Here is a 16,420-nt window from a genome sequence, read left to right as displayed (position 1 = left end):
TCAAATAAAGCATCAGTTTCATTCATAGATAATGTCTGTAATCTATCATTCCAGATTCTAGCCCAGGAACAGCGGGGAAAAAGTATCGTACTGCACACTACTCACCAGCAGACCCGGCAAAGTGCTTCCATAGTTCCCCTTGCCTGAGGTGTGTGTGTTTCGCTTTTGGTGATCAGTGCTTGATATCTGTTGTGGATTTTCGTCACTTCATATCTGTATCGATTCCGTGGACATACTGCATTCAGGCTCATTACGACGTGAACTAAAGGTAGGACGATCGAATTAGGATGTTCTTTTTCTACCTTGTAGTATTTATTCAGCCAAGATATATTGATATTTGATTTGATTCTAACGTAGGATAGGCACTTCGGAAAAGGTCTACGAGATTATAGGAGGCAGATAAACGAAAACGTTCTCAAAAACGTTTCCAGAAGTAAACCTCAGCATCTTGGGACGTTGTGTGTGTGTGTGTGTGTGTGTGTGTGTGTGTGTGTGTGTATGCTGGAGGCGACGAACGTTTAGTAAAAGCAGGTTCACGTATGAGAATGTATGATGGCAAATTGTAACACCATTCCAGTGACAATCCTCTCCCCTTAGATTTTTTTCTTTTTTGTGAATGAAGCGAGTCGTGTCGTGTTCTATGGCGTCGCCGAGGGAACGTTCGAAAGGGCGGGAAAGAAAAGGGGAGAGGTCAATAAATCATGGAGCGAGGCACGCCACAACTGTCGACTGCGACCCTACTACAAACGCTGTTTTTCCCCCCCTCCTCCTCACCTCGAGCGCAGCTCACCTCCTCCCCAACAAGCCAGGGGGGGCGCCTGGCCTCCCTTCACCACGCATTCATGCCTCCCTCATTCCTACCACCCAGACCCCCTAACCACACAATTGGCTGGCTTCTGGCAGCTTGTAACCACATCTCTCTCTCTCTCGCCAGGACCTACCGATCACCAGACGTACCACACATCCATGCTACCACACCAACCTGATCTCTCACCAGTGTCTTTGACCCACTTGCTCTTGCGCTACGTTCGCGGGAGATCAGTCACCAAGAAGCGATATTCGCTAAGTCACCAAGAAGCGATATTCGCTACAAATACACGCGCCACAAAAGCGCTAACTATCACCACAAACACATAGTAAACTAACCCTGACTTTTTTTTTTTTGGTAAGAAAATCCTTAGATAACAAAAGTGGTGGAAACCACTTTTTGCTGTCATTGCTCGTTGATGCTAGAGAGGAAATAGAAGAATAGATGAAAAACTTAGAAACAACAGCGAAATATATCACCACATTTTCCTATCTTATCTCCAGGACACACACACACACACACACACACACACACACACACACACACACACACACACACACACAGCCCCTCATCCATATGTCTTAAGCAGCCCCTCACCCACCACATGGTCCCCTACGGGTCAGAGGGAGCAGGAGAGAGAGAGAGAGAGAGAGAGAGAGAGAGAGAGAGAGGAGAGAGAGGAGAGAGAGAGAGAGAGAGAGAGAGAGAGAGAGAGAGAGAGAGAGAGAGAGAGAGAGAGAGAGAGAGGAATCCCCATGAAGGAAAAATAAGGACAATTGAACATGGAAGACAGAAGACCTCTTCACCTACTCCGCCATCAGTACGTCGATCAGTTCACCAGTAATTTAAATATCCGCCACAACATTCTCCTCCCCCGCCCTCAAAAAATCAGCCCATTCCAGAAAATAACGACCCACTGGGCAATCCAGAAATTCCCGACGCTCGTAAAAGATGACCTGAATTTACCGAGTGTCGCTGTACTCAATGAGGATGGCGTCTGGACACACAGCTACAGCAGAGCGGCGCTACGTGCGAGTCACGGTAAACGAGGCTTTCATCAAACTTCGTAAGAACATAAGAAGTGAGGACATTGCAAGAGGCTTGTTGACCCATGCTAGGCAAATCAAACTTCTTAAGAACATAAGAAGTGAGGACATTGCAAGAGGTCAGTTGACCCATGCTTGGCAAGGCTTGAGTCTCTGTCCACTGTACAACCAATGCATCGGAACACATAAACACATCCAACCTTCGTTTCAACCGACCGAAAAAGACCTACCTACCACAACTGTCCTTGGCTCCTTAGTACCGTAAATCTACTACCTTACCCCAGAACCAAAGTACCTCTTCAATCCGCCTCTTTATTGAGTCATATCCTTTTTGGGATTCCACGGGACACAAGTGGTATACAGGAGTATACACTGGCGTCCGCAGGGCGTCACATATTGACCAACATATATATACAGAGTCACTTGCTGTTGTTGGTATTCCTGTTTCTTCCGCGAGGTCTAAGGTCGTCCGTCAGTGTAGAGAACCAGTGTTCGACGCTGACGATAGGGCCAATCTATCAGCCAGCACTACCTGTAGGTGGAGAGAAGGCTTGAAGGTCAAAAGGAAACTCCCTATAAGGCAGAGGTTCTGGTGGTGTTGAAGTGTGTACAACGATTCGTTCTCGTCCAACGAATACACCTCGCATCATACCGAGTGTTGCTCAGGGTCAGCAGGAGTGTGCGAGGGAACCATACACACCAACCTTGATTAACGTCTGCAACAGCCATAGGTCTGCGACAAGACGAGGCTGAACATCAAGGGAGAAAGGTGTCTTCATCATGACACAGTGGACAGTAACGTTACAGAGGACGTATTGGTAGTGGTAAAAGCTGATCATATTGTAGATAAATATCTAGGAGGCCATTCTCTAGTGAGACACGAAATGGATGTTGTGTGACCTTCAGAAGAGATACACATCATTGAACTGAATACTTAATGTAATGCGATCATTAATTCAATAGTGATATCAAATGGCTTCCTTTTGTCCTGGTCTCGTGCGTCATTTGACAATATTTTCATAGCCTCTCGTGGGTAACGAGCTTGAGCTTCCTAAAGTCATTCAGTTTTGAACCCGATTAGAGGCAGTACAACTTTCCAAAGGGTTAGAGGCAGTACAACTTTCCAACGGGTTAGAGGCAGTACACCTTTCCAAAGTGTTAGAGACAGTACCGCTTTCATATTGGTCAATAAGGAAAACTAAGGATGTATCAGGTTTCTGTTTCCTCTGTAGTTCCTGTAGATACCCTGCCACTGGCCAGCCATCTCCCGCACTACGCAAGTTGTATCATTCCTCCTCACCCCACTAGTCTTCACAAAGCCCTTCCCCACCGGTGTTATCACCAGCACCCTTACCAACCCCTGCCAGCCCCTCACCCTACCAAATATCCTTCCCAACTCGCCTCTAGTTAACCCCATTATCCTATCCTTGACCACCTCCTTACTCAACCATACTCCGTAAACCCAGACCCCACCAGTCATAGCTGGCCCCTTACTAACTCAAGTTTACCTTCATCATAAACATAGAGTCAGCTCCTCACCCCATCAGGTATAGTCTGTTTCGTAAGAATATAGGAACTAGTACTGTCTGTATATTCCCTACCTGTCTCACGTCCTCTGGATTTACAGTCCAGAAGAATATCTTATTTACTGTAGGGGTTGAACCTGCGCTGGGGAACGTATCACACGATTTGTTTGGCAACTTATGGTATATTCTGACACGCACACTTACACATCTTCCTCGTTTTGCATTCTCTACCAATGTGGCATTTTCGCTTGGTTCGGAATGGAAAGTTGCCACATCTGGGAAGGTGTTAAAAGAGGCGGAAACGCGCCTGGAATGACTGGAAAAGGAATGCAGTGTGATTGGCTATGTAAAAGGAGTGTAGTGTGATTGGCTATGTCCACAGAGGCGAGGCTAATGCCATGTTCATTTCTTAAGTCACAGTGTTGGCTATGGGGTCGGGTGACTTCGCATGCAGAGGCATATTAATGAGCGCTTCAGCATCCCACTTGTGTAGTGAGTCGACCTAAAGCGACCTCCCACGCTTCAGAGGCGAACTTCATGGTTGTAGAATTACCCAAGGTTGATACGGTATACATGTAACGATTGACATCATCCAGCAAATTAGTTCTAATCTTCTCTCAATTAACCAGTGTAATTATCCCGGGTCTTCAAGCAACATGTCTCCCCAAAAGCCCTAAATATACGCGAAAATAAGATTTCAGTTAGTCTGGGCCAGGCAGGGAGGGCCCTGCTCAGAAATCAAACTCATCACTTTGTTCGTGATCATTATAACACCACAGACGTTCGGGTAATCAGCAATATTCATTAGCTGAAACACGGTTAATTTAATTACGAAAATGATGATCAAGTTAGCCACAGGTAAAACTCCGAAATCCCAGTTTTCATCTCTTAATTACATTATTATCCAAATTACCTGGTTTATGACGACAGCTGGAATGGGAAACAATGATTCCCAAAGACTTATAATATAGATGCCGGATTACAAGGAAAATGGAATTTCGAATAGAAACGATGCATTAATTCTACTCACAGTTGACTGAACTCATGGTACGCGACCATCTCACGATCATGCGCAAAAGCTGCTTAGATAAGCCTTATCTAATAGCACGTCCTGTTAAGAATAACAATAACTGTTATAGATAAGAGTGAACAGTTTGGTCTATGTTTCCAAGTGGTGGATCGTCACAACGGCCAAACTCCTTCGTCACAAGAGCGGAAGGTGTCAGGGAGCCTTTCCCCTAAAGCGACGATGGTCGTGTGTTATTTTGGTTTTAAAGTTCAAATTGTGACGATGGTCTCAGAGTATTTCACTCACGGATGCATAGTGTATCGCGAGGAATCGTGTGTAACCGAAGGGCGAAACAATATGAACCAAATAATTACATATTGGGTTGATATGTAATTTCTAAGGTGACGTCAATTCTGTCTGTATGTCTGTGTGTCTCTGTCTCTCTCTCGTCAGTTCTCTCTCTCTCTCTCTCTCTCTCTCTCTCTCTCTCTCTCTCTCTCTCTCTCTGTGTCTTTTATTGGGGTTCCCGCAGCGTCCAGGAAGCTGGCCACGTCCATCGGGTGGGATGACAGGTCAGGAAGTGTGTCTGTGTGTGTGTGTGTCTTGTAAGGGGAACACAGGGCTTCTGAGGAGTAAATATTGCTGTGTCTTCTTCTGCAAAAGAAAGGCTCTTGTGACAACTTGAAACGCTGTTTGTAATACAGGAGAGATGGGCGCTGCTCAGAACATGAGGGAGAAAGAGTAACTTCGTACGTGTCTGGAGAGTGTAGATACAGAACACGGAGGAGAAAGGATAACTCGTACATGTCTGGAGATTGTAGTTTCATGATAACGGAGAACATACCGATGATAGCGGAGAACACACCTATGATAACAGAGAACATACCTATGATAACGGAGAACACACCTATGATAACGGAGAACATACCTATGATAACGCGGTCATTCAGGTAATACGTAATTGGTTGACCCTGGAGCTTAGCCAGGTGATTACTTTAGATTACACAATGCCATGTTGGTTTGAGGCATGATTACATAATCAAATATCAAGTGTATTTCTTAATGGTAACATTTTGCTGTATGTTGGCACGAGTCCATATTATTTACCCAAACCATTTCGAACAAAATAATGTTTTGCTCACGATTTATTTTTATTTTGCAATGCTTAAAGCGTTTTTTTTTTTTTTTGTATAATTTGAAATGCTGCCTCGTTTATATTAAAGATGAAGGGATATATATTGATGGGAATTGTCTCTGTGTTTGAAAAGCTGTGTTTGTTTGTTTCTGTGTATGTGTGTGTGTGTGTGTGTGTGTGTGTGTGTGTGTGTGTGTGTGTGTGCGTGTGTAATGCGCACGACAAACAATTTGGACTCTATTATTCTCAATTCGAGTCTCACATTTTTAATAGGGGCCATAAACTTCGAAACTCTAACGTCACATTCTCGTGGAATTGTACCACCTCCTCTATGCCTCCCCAGCATCTAGAAATAGAACACAGATGACTGGCATGGCAACACACGCCCAGAGTCTTACCAAAGAGCCACAGTGTTGTGAGCAATGATCATTATATATATATATATATATATATATATATATATATATATATATATATATATATATATATATATATATATATATATACATCTATCTGTTGTGCCCTTCTTCACGCCACCCCTCTTAGAGGGACGCTTTCGGTAAGGAAACTCTACTTTTCTTCGTGTATTCGTTCTCACTCCACTTTTCGTGTATTCGTTCCTCTTAACGAAAGGTTAGAACGGAAGCAACACTTACTGTGTTAGTGTGTAGAGAGCAGAGACCACACACACACACACACACACACACACACACCCACATACACACACACGCACACACTTACACTTACACACACTTACACGTACTGGAAATAAAAGCCACCTACGCGGGGGAAAAAATATATTGGATGATTCCTGTTTCCACAGCTGTGTAACGAAAGCCGTCGGGACATTTTATACGCTCCGTGTGAACAGGGGAGGAGGAGGTGTGGCCTCTGGCAAGGCCGGCATGCAGTGGAGGGGGACTGAAATAAGGCTTTTGACACGGCCAACCAAAGGATCATCAGCCAAATGCCCTTTGGGGAAGGAAGTGACTTACCTCCCGCCGAAAAGCGATGAAGACGTTTTCGTTTTCTTTCCTCCTCTTCTGCAACACACGGGATGAAAACGGAGTCCCCGCCGTATGTGATTATGTCTTTCATTGGATGCGTTTTGTGTTGCAGGACTTGGCCAGCGAGTGGCAACACCGCGAATGGAGGAGGGAGGGAGGGGGGGTTGGTGGGGGTCACCTTCGTCAAGGCTGGGTCATCGTCTGCGAAAGGCAAGGAGACCAACCATTAGACTCCTTACACTCCAATAGAGCGTTGTCTCCTCGTTACGATCGTTCACGAGGAGAACTGATCTCACAAGAGGCGGAATAAGGCTGCCATATCCTAATTCTGTTGATAACAACAATGACACAGTTTGGTAGATGTGTACATTTCCCTATCTTGACTTCTTTAGGACTCCCTTCCTCGGAGATCCGTAATAACATGTTCTGGTCTCTTCTTATATCCAGGACGCTTGCTTTCTTCTTCGTTCTGGGGTGTACTCAGCTGCTGAGGTTAGCTGTACCTCCGTCTCAGTCTAGCTTTGACTCATTCCGCGAGCTGCAGGCCCACCCTTTATACCAGAGGTGAACGTTCTGAGCCATCATCAGGAAGTGCGCCGTCATAAACACCCTTTCCTTGACCACCTTATGCCTTCCAGTCTCTTCTTCTCCAGTGTCTCTCAAGAGTGAGAGGCGCGGATCCTACTTGGTGGGATTATCCTACGAGTCAGGATCTTCCTGTGGTCTGAGCAGGATGTCAGTCCGTCTATAGTTTCCTACAGTTCCCAACGTGTCCTCTAGTCTTGGGCGATTCTTGAACCCCCACTGTGAAGGACGCCGTACTGGACAGAGAGGGAGCGAGCTACAGGCCAAGTCAGGGGCTCTGAGCGCGGCTGTAGTGTTCCCCGCGTGCCAGAGGGAATAAGCGCAAACGCGGCGGGGGAAGCCATGGCGCTACCTATACAAACAAAGCAAAAATTCAACCCCCATTCCGTTCTCGACCTCTGGCTTTAGCATCCAGCACTTGTTCCTGATCTCATAGCCACGCTCTCAATCATGGTTGGCGTAGACGGCCCACAGGACACTCTGAGACCACAGAATAATTTTTTGCAGATCTATATTTCATTTTCTTTTCCCTTGCCAGGAGCAAGCAAAGTCGAGACCGAGCTGCGCGTGCGTGGGATGATGGCCTCCGTCCTTCTTTCGCATGTCTCAGGATCCCGCCTGACAGTCTGCCTCCAGACAGCTGTCACCACTGGCCCTCCCTTGCCTCTTGAATGATCCACAGTTCCATCAGTAAACCATTGGACTCAGTCATGGCAGTCACTCAGAGGACGTACATAAGCAATGGTCAGGACAGCAGGGTTTAAGGCGTTCCTCCTGCCAACCGTATGAATTATTCTTTGTCGTCGTCTCTTCATCAAGCCAAGGAGTCTCCTCTCTGTCTGCAGTAGCTGCTGGACGCCCATCTAATTCTCCAATGAATCTAGCCTCCGCATTTGCTAATTTTCTGTTCATCTTCACCCCTCTGCATCGCTGGTTCGTGTGTGTGTGTGGAGCGACGTACCACATGAAGCTTCTCCCCCAGCAACTCTGCATCGCTGGTTCGTGTGTGTGTGTGTGTGGAGCGACGTAACACATGAAGCTTCTCCCCCAGCAACTCTGCGCAAAACTTCACCTCAAATCCACAAACTCTGTCTTTCGGTGGCGTCGGATTAACCTCTTTTCTTTAGGTGAAGATCTTTGCCGTTTTCTGACAACCACGAGTCACAGATATTACTTTATTCTGTATTACTTGATTTTGAATCATATCAGAGACTACATGATTTAGGCGACCTCTAGCTCTGTAATCGATAAAACGTCTTACGTAAGCACTATACCTTTTCAAGGCTGTGGCTATAAATGTACCATATGCCTAACCTAAGCCATTGCTTTTGATGGCCTTATTATCCTGTTGTTGCACTCAGTTGACGTCTTCTAGCGAGTCCTAGCCTTAGTCAATGTTTTTGCTCGGTATTTGTAGCTTTTGACTTGTTCAAAGCTTTTACCTTTCACTTACAATTCCCTGTAGTGCAAGGATGTTCTGCAGCGTCTCGGTAGGTAGATCTCGCAGCCGAAGCTAATTTCTGAACAGACTTTGTCCCTCATTATTAAAGATATGCTTCATACTTCAGCAAGATCAGGGCCTTAATTAGCATACCATCGGCATAGCTGATGTGGCCGAGATCATCCGGGTAAGGGACGGTGACTAATGTATTCATCAAAGTCCTTGGGTAAAGCTGCGCTTATCGTCACACCAGCTTGAAGCTTTGTTAACCCTGATCATGAAAACCAGGGGTCGACTTTCGAAAGGATACTTTTAACCTTTCTAGTTGCAAGATATCCTTAAACGCATTCACCCCCCCAAAAAAAAGTGTGGCCTTAATCCTCATTCAGGGCAATTTAAACAGGATTATCCTCTCTCCCTGAGCTGTATCGATAGATCTCTTGATATTCCCCGAAGGCAGAAGTTTCTGTTATATTCGACAAGAAACAAAAATAAATAACAACGAGCAGTACCTCTTTCCTTAAATGAACCCGACTCAGTGTTAGGATGAAACCTCTCATTACTGTTGTGCGAGAGGCTGATGAAGACTAACCCATCAAGGGTCATACGAAGCCAAGATATGCATGGTCTGAAGATGTCGAGATCGTTGGGTACTGGAATAAGGGTAATGGCTGCCGTATTCCCCAGTTCTCGCAACGATCCCACTAGCAGCACTGACGCCCTTGACGTGAGCTAGATCTGGCATGATGGATCACTCCCTCCTCTATCGCTGTACTCGATCCTCAACTGTTTTTTTTCCCTTTTATATATTATTCTTCACCGAATGAGGTGGTTGCCTGTCGAACCCCCCAGCTAGACAAACCTTCTTTATATTTTCGTATTCTGGCCCTGTTCAGAAATATTCAATGCTTCGAGAATCCCAGTTGGGAGAGAGAGAGAGAGAGAGAGAGAGAGAGAGAGAGAGAGAGAGAGAGAGAGAGAGAGAGAGAGAGTCCCTCTCGATGGTGCCCATACCAACTGGTCCATTAATTCCTGAGTTCTTCTACCCTGCAAACGGATGTGTGGCTTCCCTGGGGCTTTGGCCTCCCCTTTGCAATGCAAATCCTCCGTTACATGCCAATAGGACTTGTTTTTCCTGCCGATGCAGTCGGGGGTGGGGGGTCAATGCATTCAGTACACCACCTTTGTCTTGCTCTTAACCTCGCTCGTCTTGGCTATAGTACACTCCAAATGTTCCTCTGTCTTTCTGTTCTTGACCTCTTACACAGACCTCATACCTTCCTCACTAGTGTGAGCAGGAGTTGAGTACGTTCCTTCCAGCGTCAGGGCTCCTTGTTTGCAGGATATTAATGTTATGGGAAACCTCGTACCGTGACAAGCTCTTAGAGAACTGACATGAATTCTGGTCACAGACAGCATGAGTGTTTTCTCCCTCTCCCAAAGTTGAGGTAAGTTGGTCGGCTTGAATTTGTGTCTTTAGGAGTTGGTGACTTGGGTTATCAGAGCTTCCTCACTTCAGGCTCTGGCTTTTCTTACATGGGTCACCTAAATGACAGGAGCGATCATGTCTTTTTTGATGTGGCTCTCCTCGTGGCTGGACCCACAGGTAATACAGTACTGGAACACGACTTCACCGTTGTGTTCACTAGTGATACATTACCATTAGTAATACAATACTCTGACAAGGTTTCTGTTGATATGTCCTTAGTGCTGACCTCCCCCAGGCCATGTTTCGTTGACAGAAACAAGGCTTCACCAGGTGTGTATTAGCACTGAGCACCGCAGGGAGTGTAATTATAATCAAGTACAGAGAATATTGTCTGACATTTCATTGCACTAGTATTAGGCTCCTTTTACATCACATACCCCACAACAATGACGGCCTCTTCCAATTACCATCGTTAGGTTGTCTGGGTAGTTCACCCCCCTCCTTCATACAACAAACGAGGTTTGGCTTTTCATCCCCCAGTGTTAAGTCGACCCCTTTGGGCGGGGGTCACCCCCTCAGACAAACAAAGCCTCGCTTCCCCTTTTATCACCCATTCAGTGGCGCACTCGAGAGAAGGACGACCACTCCACTCTGGCCCTGAAACTCTTGAGACGCGAGTTGAGGTGTTCAGACCTCACGAGCGGCCAAAATAACCATCTAAAGAGGGAGGTTAACACTTGCACACGAGCGACGTCTCTCCTTCAAGTCGTTACAGACGACTTGTGTCTATCGTGTGAGCACTAATAGACGAACGGTGTCTCTGCCTCCCTCCGCCTCTCTCTCTCTCTCCTCTGTGACCCCCATTCCGCGTCTCCCAAAAGCTCCTCCTCCGTTGCCGGCGGCGCCTGAAGGGCCCACCAGGAGGGTCATCTTGGCAAGAGATTCGAGAGATTTGAAGGATCTTTTAAACAGCCAATCCTGGGAACCATAAGGATCCTGCTCTTGTCCTCCACGATCCTTCACGTTTCACCCGTGACCTCCAAGTGCGGTACTCCGCCCACTTCTTGACCCAAGTTGTGGCCGATCGTGTTTAGTGAAGCGTAATTCCTTTACACACACACACACACACACACACACACACACACACACACACACACTGCTGTAAACAAACCTCTATTTAGGGTTATATTTCATATAGTCGAACACCCTCATCTTACATTGCTGAATTGAGTCGTGTTCAGTTCGGGCAGGTTATGTTAGGTTGAATAGGGGTCCATCTGGTAAGGGGAGATTACAAAAAGTAAGAATAGTGTAGGTCATGTTAAGGTAGAGTAGATGGACAGTAGTTTAGGTCATGCTGGGGTAGAGTGGGCGTACAGTCAGCAAAAAAAATATCTTTACACCCGGGGTACAATGAAATTCGAAATGAGTCTCGTTAATCCAGTTGTTTCTGTATGGTTGATACTTCTGCATTTCTTTTTTAATTTTTTATGTACCATAAAGTTTCATTCTCATGCTGTATTCTCTGACTTATATCTTAGATATGATGTTAGACATTATTTATTCTTATTGAAACAGAATATACAAGTGTAATTCTTTACTTTGGTGATACACATTTTGATAATCATTTGATCTACGTTTGTAATACTAATTGGTAAAGAACATTGGGAAGTTATAAGGATGTGTTCTCATTTACCAAATATTATGTGGCTACGAAAGAAAACGGTAAGAACCTAAGAGCGTTGACTAATATTTTTTTTTAGAAAATCAAATGATTTTGCTGAAAGGAAACGTCTGAACAGGTCGACAAAAATATACTGATCGTCAAGACTGCATTACTTTGCTTGTCAGATGATCATCAAAATAGCATCATTTTGCTTGTCAGGGAATCGTTAAAGCAATACTTGCTAATATTCTTTCAGCTTCAGAATTTTGGAGGATGGATAATCGTAGGTATTCATATGATACGAATCCTGATTGGAAACGTATAATTGGATCAAGACTCGAAGTCATCTGTGGCAGTTGCGTCCAATCCATTATAAGTCAGCGACCTTTGACTGAGATCAGAAACCCAGAAATGATAACGAGACGTCATATGAGTTGTGAATAAGATGTAATGAAGTACAACTGGCAAGACGTCACATGAATCATGAATGAAATGTAATGAAGTACAACTGGGTCGTGTTGGTTGTGAATTATGAGTTATATGAGCCACTGAAGATGGTGGTCACCATCGGTGAGGCTTGGCAATGCAGGTGGTTGTAACAGCTGGATGAGGACTGGCAGTAGGCCTGGAGAGGCCTGGCGATAGACTTAGAGAGGTCTTGGCAGTAGGCCTGGTGAGGCTTGGCGATAGACTTAGAGAGGTCTTGGCAGTAGGCCTGGTGAGGCTTGATGACAGTAGACCAGGTGAACCCTGATGGCAGTAGACCAGGAGAGGCCTGATGGCAGTAGACCAGATAAGGAACTTTGCCTAAACGTTGCCCACCATGTGTGAGGTAGGCACCAACTCTCCCACCCTAGCTCTCCCACCCTCACACTGACCACGGGTCTCTTGTCACTACCGCTACGGAGGATGATCACACTTCGTCTACCTGGCTGTACCTCTGCTCTCGTAAGTCACCGTCAATGATCTCTTGCATCCCAAACTCTGATGGGCCAGCCAGACAGGCCACACTAAACAGTGTTGGATACCAGACATACAAGACAGCGATGATCTGGCCTTCTGTGTTGCTGGATTTCATGAGGGATGTTTTGCTCGTCGGGAATACAAGTGTTCTTGTCACCCCGTCCTCTTAATTGTGGTCACCAGTCTCCTTCCATAGGTTCAGGCAGTGTAACAAGGTAGTTAGTCTCTTGGTCATTAAGGGAAGGCCATTAATATATCTTATAGTTTAAGGAAATATCGTTAAGTAAGGGTTAGACGTGCGCGAAAATTGGCCAGCTGCAATTAGCGTAATTGCTCTCGTGTTGAGGATAACAGTTAGATGTAGTGCGGTTCGCTGGCCATCACTTGAAGATGCTCCTGCAATATATTAACTGTGGAGAGAGACCAGCGGGTGATATATTGAGCCACTCGCCCGCTCTGCCAGTAGGTGATGAATGCGAGACGCCATCCCTTAGATAATTGCCTGTTACGAGTTGACTCGTTGTAGCAAGAAAGACACTGGTGGAGGAATCTCTCGGTGTAAGACAGTACGGCCTTAGGGTGCGGGAGTCTTAAAGAAAACGAGCATCGTCGGATTATACGACTAATAACAAAGGAAATATTTGCAGGGATAACGAGACAGGTGTTGAACACAGATGCGAAATCGTTAACTAATGGGAACACGGTCTTGTAGATTATGTGCCTGGGGGTATATGAGGGTCAGTTGGTATCCCCAGACACGCGTGAAGGACAAGAGACTGTGAGGTGTACGAGACAGAGGTACGTGGGAGTTAGCAACACTTGGGTCCCACAGGGGGAAAAAGATTTACATTCTGCTCTGCCACACCCTCACTCCGACAGCTTCACACCCACTGAGGTTGAGGAGGTTCTGCATAAACCCTTTCTATGGGCGACGGGAGGTCCAGTTAGGAGGTTTGGCACTAACAGAGACACCGTCAAGTGACACATCGGGAGGTTTGAACCCCTCCTGGTCAGAGCGGGTGTATAACAGTTCTAGCGTTACTATCATCCTTCCCTTTTACTGTCGGACATTCAGGGAGCGATTTCTGCCTGAGTGACTCTTCGATGCGTAAGCAGATTTTGGTGTCAGTAAGATGGTGTAGTCCCTGCTGGGTAAAGCATCCTAGTCCATGTCTTCCTTCCTCCTTCAGTAGCAGAACCAGGACACGCCATAACCTGGTCTCCCTCCCTTCCTCCCTCCCTCCCTCCTTCAGTAGCAGCATTGTAACACACCATAACCCGTCCCTGACTCACTCCGTCCCTTCTTCAGTAGCAGCGGTAGACCACACCATAACCAGTTCCTGGCACCCTCCGTCCCTTCTTCAGTAGCAGCGGTAGACCACACCATAACCAGTCCCTGGCACCCTCCGTCCCTTCTTCAGGAGCAGCTATAGACCACACCATAACCAGTTCCTGGCTCACTCCGTCCCTTCTTCAGTAGCAGCGGTAGACCACACCATAGCCCGTCCCTGGCTCCTACCCTCCCTTCTTCAGTAGCAGCGGTAGACCACAACACAACCAGTCCCTGGCTCCGTCCCTTCTTGCTCCCGCCTCACACCCGGGGCTGGCTCTCTTCCCTCTGTATGTTATCGATATTTTCCTGGCCAGTGTTTGCGGGAGATACGTCCATCAGGGCGGCAGTGTGTGTGAGCCCAACCGCCCCGCACGCCACTCCACCTCTCGTCACCAGCAACCATTCCCCGGAACTTCTTCCTTTCATTCATCATTCTTCCTTCACACTTCCCGCCTGTGAAACGCCATCTCTTGCCGCGCTTTTCCCTACGTCAATATAACTTACTGCTGTTTTAAAGTGTCGATCATATCGGCATCTTTTCCGTCGGTGTGAAATTCTAAAATTCCCATCGATGCAGGAAACAAGTGCCGATCACACGGAAGAGTTTGTATGTATGGCACATATATATACGGCCACTGTCCATCAGGATGGAGTTCTTTTATGTCTTCATCTTGATTACTGAGAGGAAAATGATCAGCTACACCACCAGCCGTCTACCTCCTTAGAACAACCCTAGGACCTTCTCACAACCACCTGTCTTCCTTCTTTCCACACTGACAACACCAGGACCCCTTCATAATTCGCCTGTCTCCCTTCCCCTGCCTTAGACCAGAACCCTCTCTCACAACCACCTTTCTGTCTCCCCCTCTCCCACTGTGTCAACACGAGGAGGAGGACCCCCTACCCCTCCCCCTCACAGCAGCAGTCCCTCCTCCCTCACACCCCCATTAGCCACACACACACACACACACACACACACACACACACACACACACACACACACATACGACACTACCTATTGTATCTCCCTCCCGGTTCAGTCAGCCTGTGGCGGGCTCCGGTGCTCCCAGAATGTAGTTTTAACCAGGAAGAATTGACCTCAGAGCTTGAGAGTGGTTCCTGTCATTGGATCAAGTCGACGAGGGAGCCTCTCAAATGCCTCCTGACTTCATCTGGAGCGCCTCGTAATGCGTATTGACTTCTCCAAAGCGCCGCTCTCCTCCCCCCCCCAGACTCGACTTTCTCTTCAGGCATCCCTGTGTATGTGCCTCATTCTTTAGGCTCGAAGGAACCCATTGGAGGATTCAGTGGAGGAAGGGGGGAAACACAGAAACGTCCCTGTGAAGCAGGACCCCTTCTTCATCACAGCCAGAATCAGCCATCATATCATGGCCTCTGTGGAACCCCGATTTACATGGGGGTCTCACTTGAAATATCTTCCCCCTGACTAGGATCTCGAGCGTGTACATCTTTACGACCTTATTCTAGGACCAAAATTGGCGCCATCTGGACAGCTGTCTTGCCTCACAGGTTAACTCCAAGAACCAAGCGGTGCCGTCCTTGAGGACGACGGTTCGATACTTGAACATGAAGGTACGACCCCTCGGGTGATGGTACTTGCTCTTGATTATGAGTGTTGAGTGTCATTAGCGAATAATATGGTATCAATGTAGGAGCATGATTGCTATCATGAGGGCTTCTGGTGCCATTTAGGAAGCTAAGTGACCCTCATGAGGGGGTTTTGATACCACGGTAAAAGATAAAAGACAAAAAGCAGAGAATTATGACGAACAAGTGAGGAAGAGTTGCACTTTAATCCCAGTTGTGTGTAGGATCTGGTCTGTCAAAGACCGAAGTAATCTGGTCCTTGTGTTCAATACCCTCTTGTTGAGGTGGACAGACTGTGTGACTACAGGCAGCAGACACTCTCCTGGCCCTTCTTTATACCATACATCCTCTCTCATATGGTAGTAGAGCTAGTTGGCTTTCTTTCTGAAAAACCTGAATACAGAAGAAATGTAAATACTGATAGTCAATCACATCATAAATTAGTCCCTACCCATCAGGTAGCCACTGAGACTGAGCAGTGTGTGGGTGTCTGTCTTTATATATACAAAAGATTCCCTAGATCCTGTATGTACATCACTGGCTGCACTGTAGAAAACGATAGAGAAATGAATTTTAGCCTGAGCCAATGGTTCGTCCATCGCCAGTGGCCAGAGGAGGAAGGGGGCGACCAAGTTAAGAAATCCAAGGACTCAGTTTCGGTAAATAAAGTCGTGAGCGATACAGAGAAGTTGGGCAGCTGTTGCCTTCCCACGGGTGTGCTAGCAATCTCCTGGACGCCGCTCGCGCTCCGGCCCAACCAGGGCTCCTTGCACGTTGCTGGGGGATCTGGGAGGCGCTACCGGACCTGACTGGGAGGTACTGGTGACCGTGGAAGGTGATGGTGAGGTGCAGTTGGGACCGGGG

Source organism: Panulirus ornatus, chromosome 24 (assembly GCF_036320965.1).
Source record: "Panulirus ornatus isolate Po-2019 chromosome 24, ASM3632096v1, whole genome shotgun sequence".
Lineage (NCBI taxonomy): Eukaryota > Metazoa > Arthropoda > Malacostraca > Decapoda > Palinuridae > Panulirus > Panulirus ornatus.
This window is presented reverse-complemented; position numbering follows the sequence as displayed.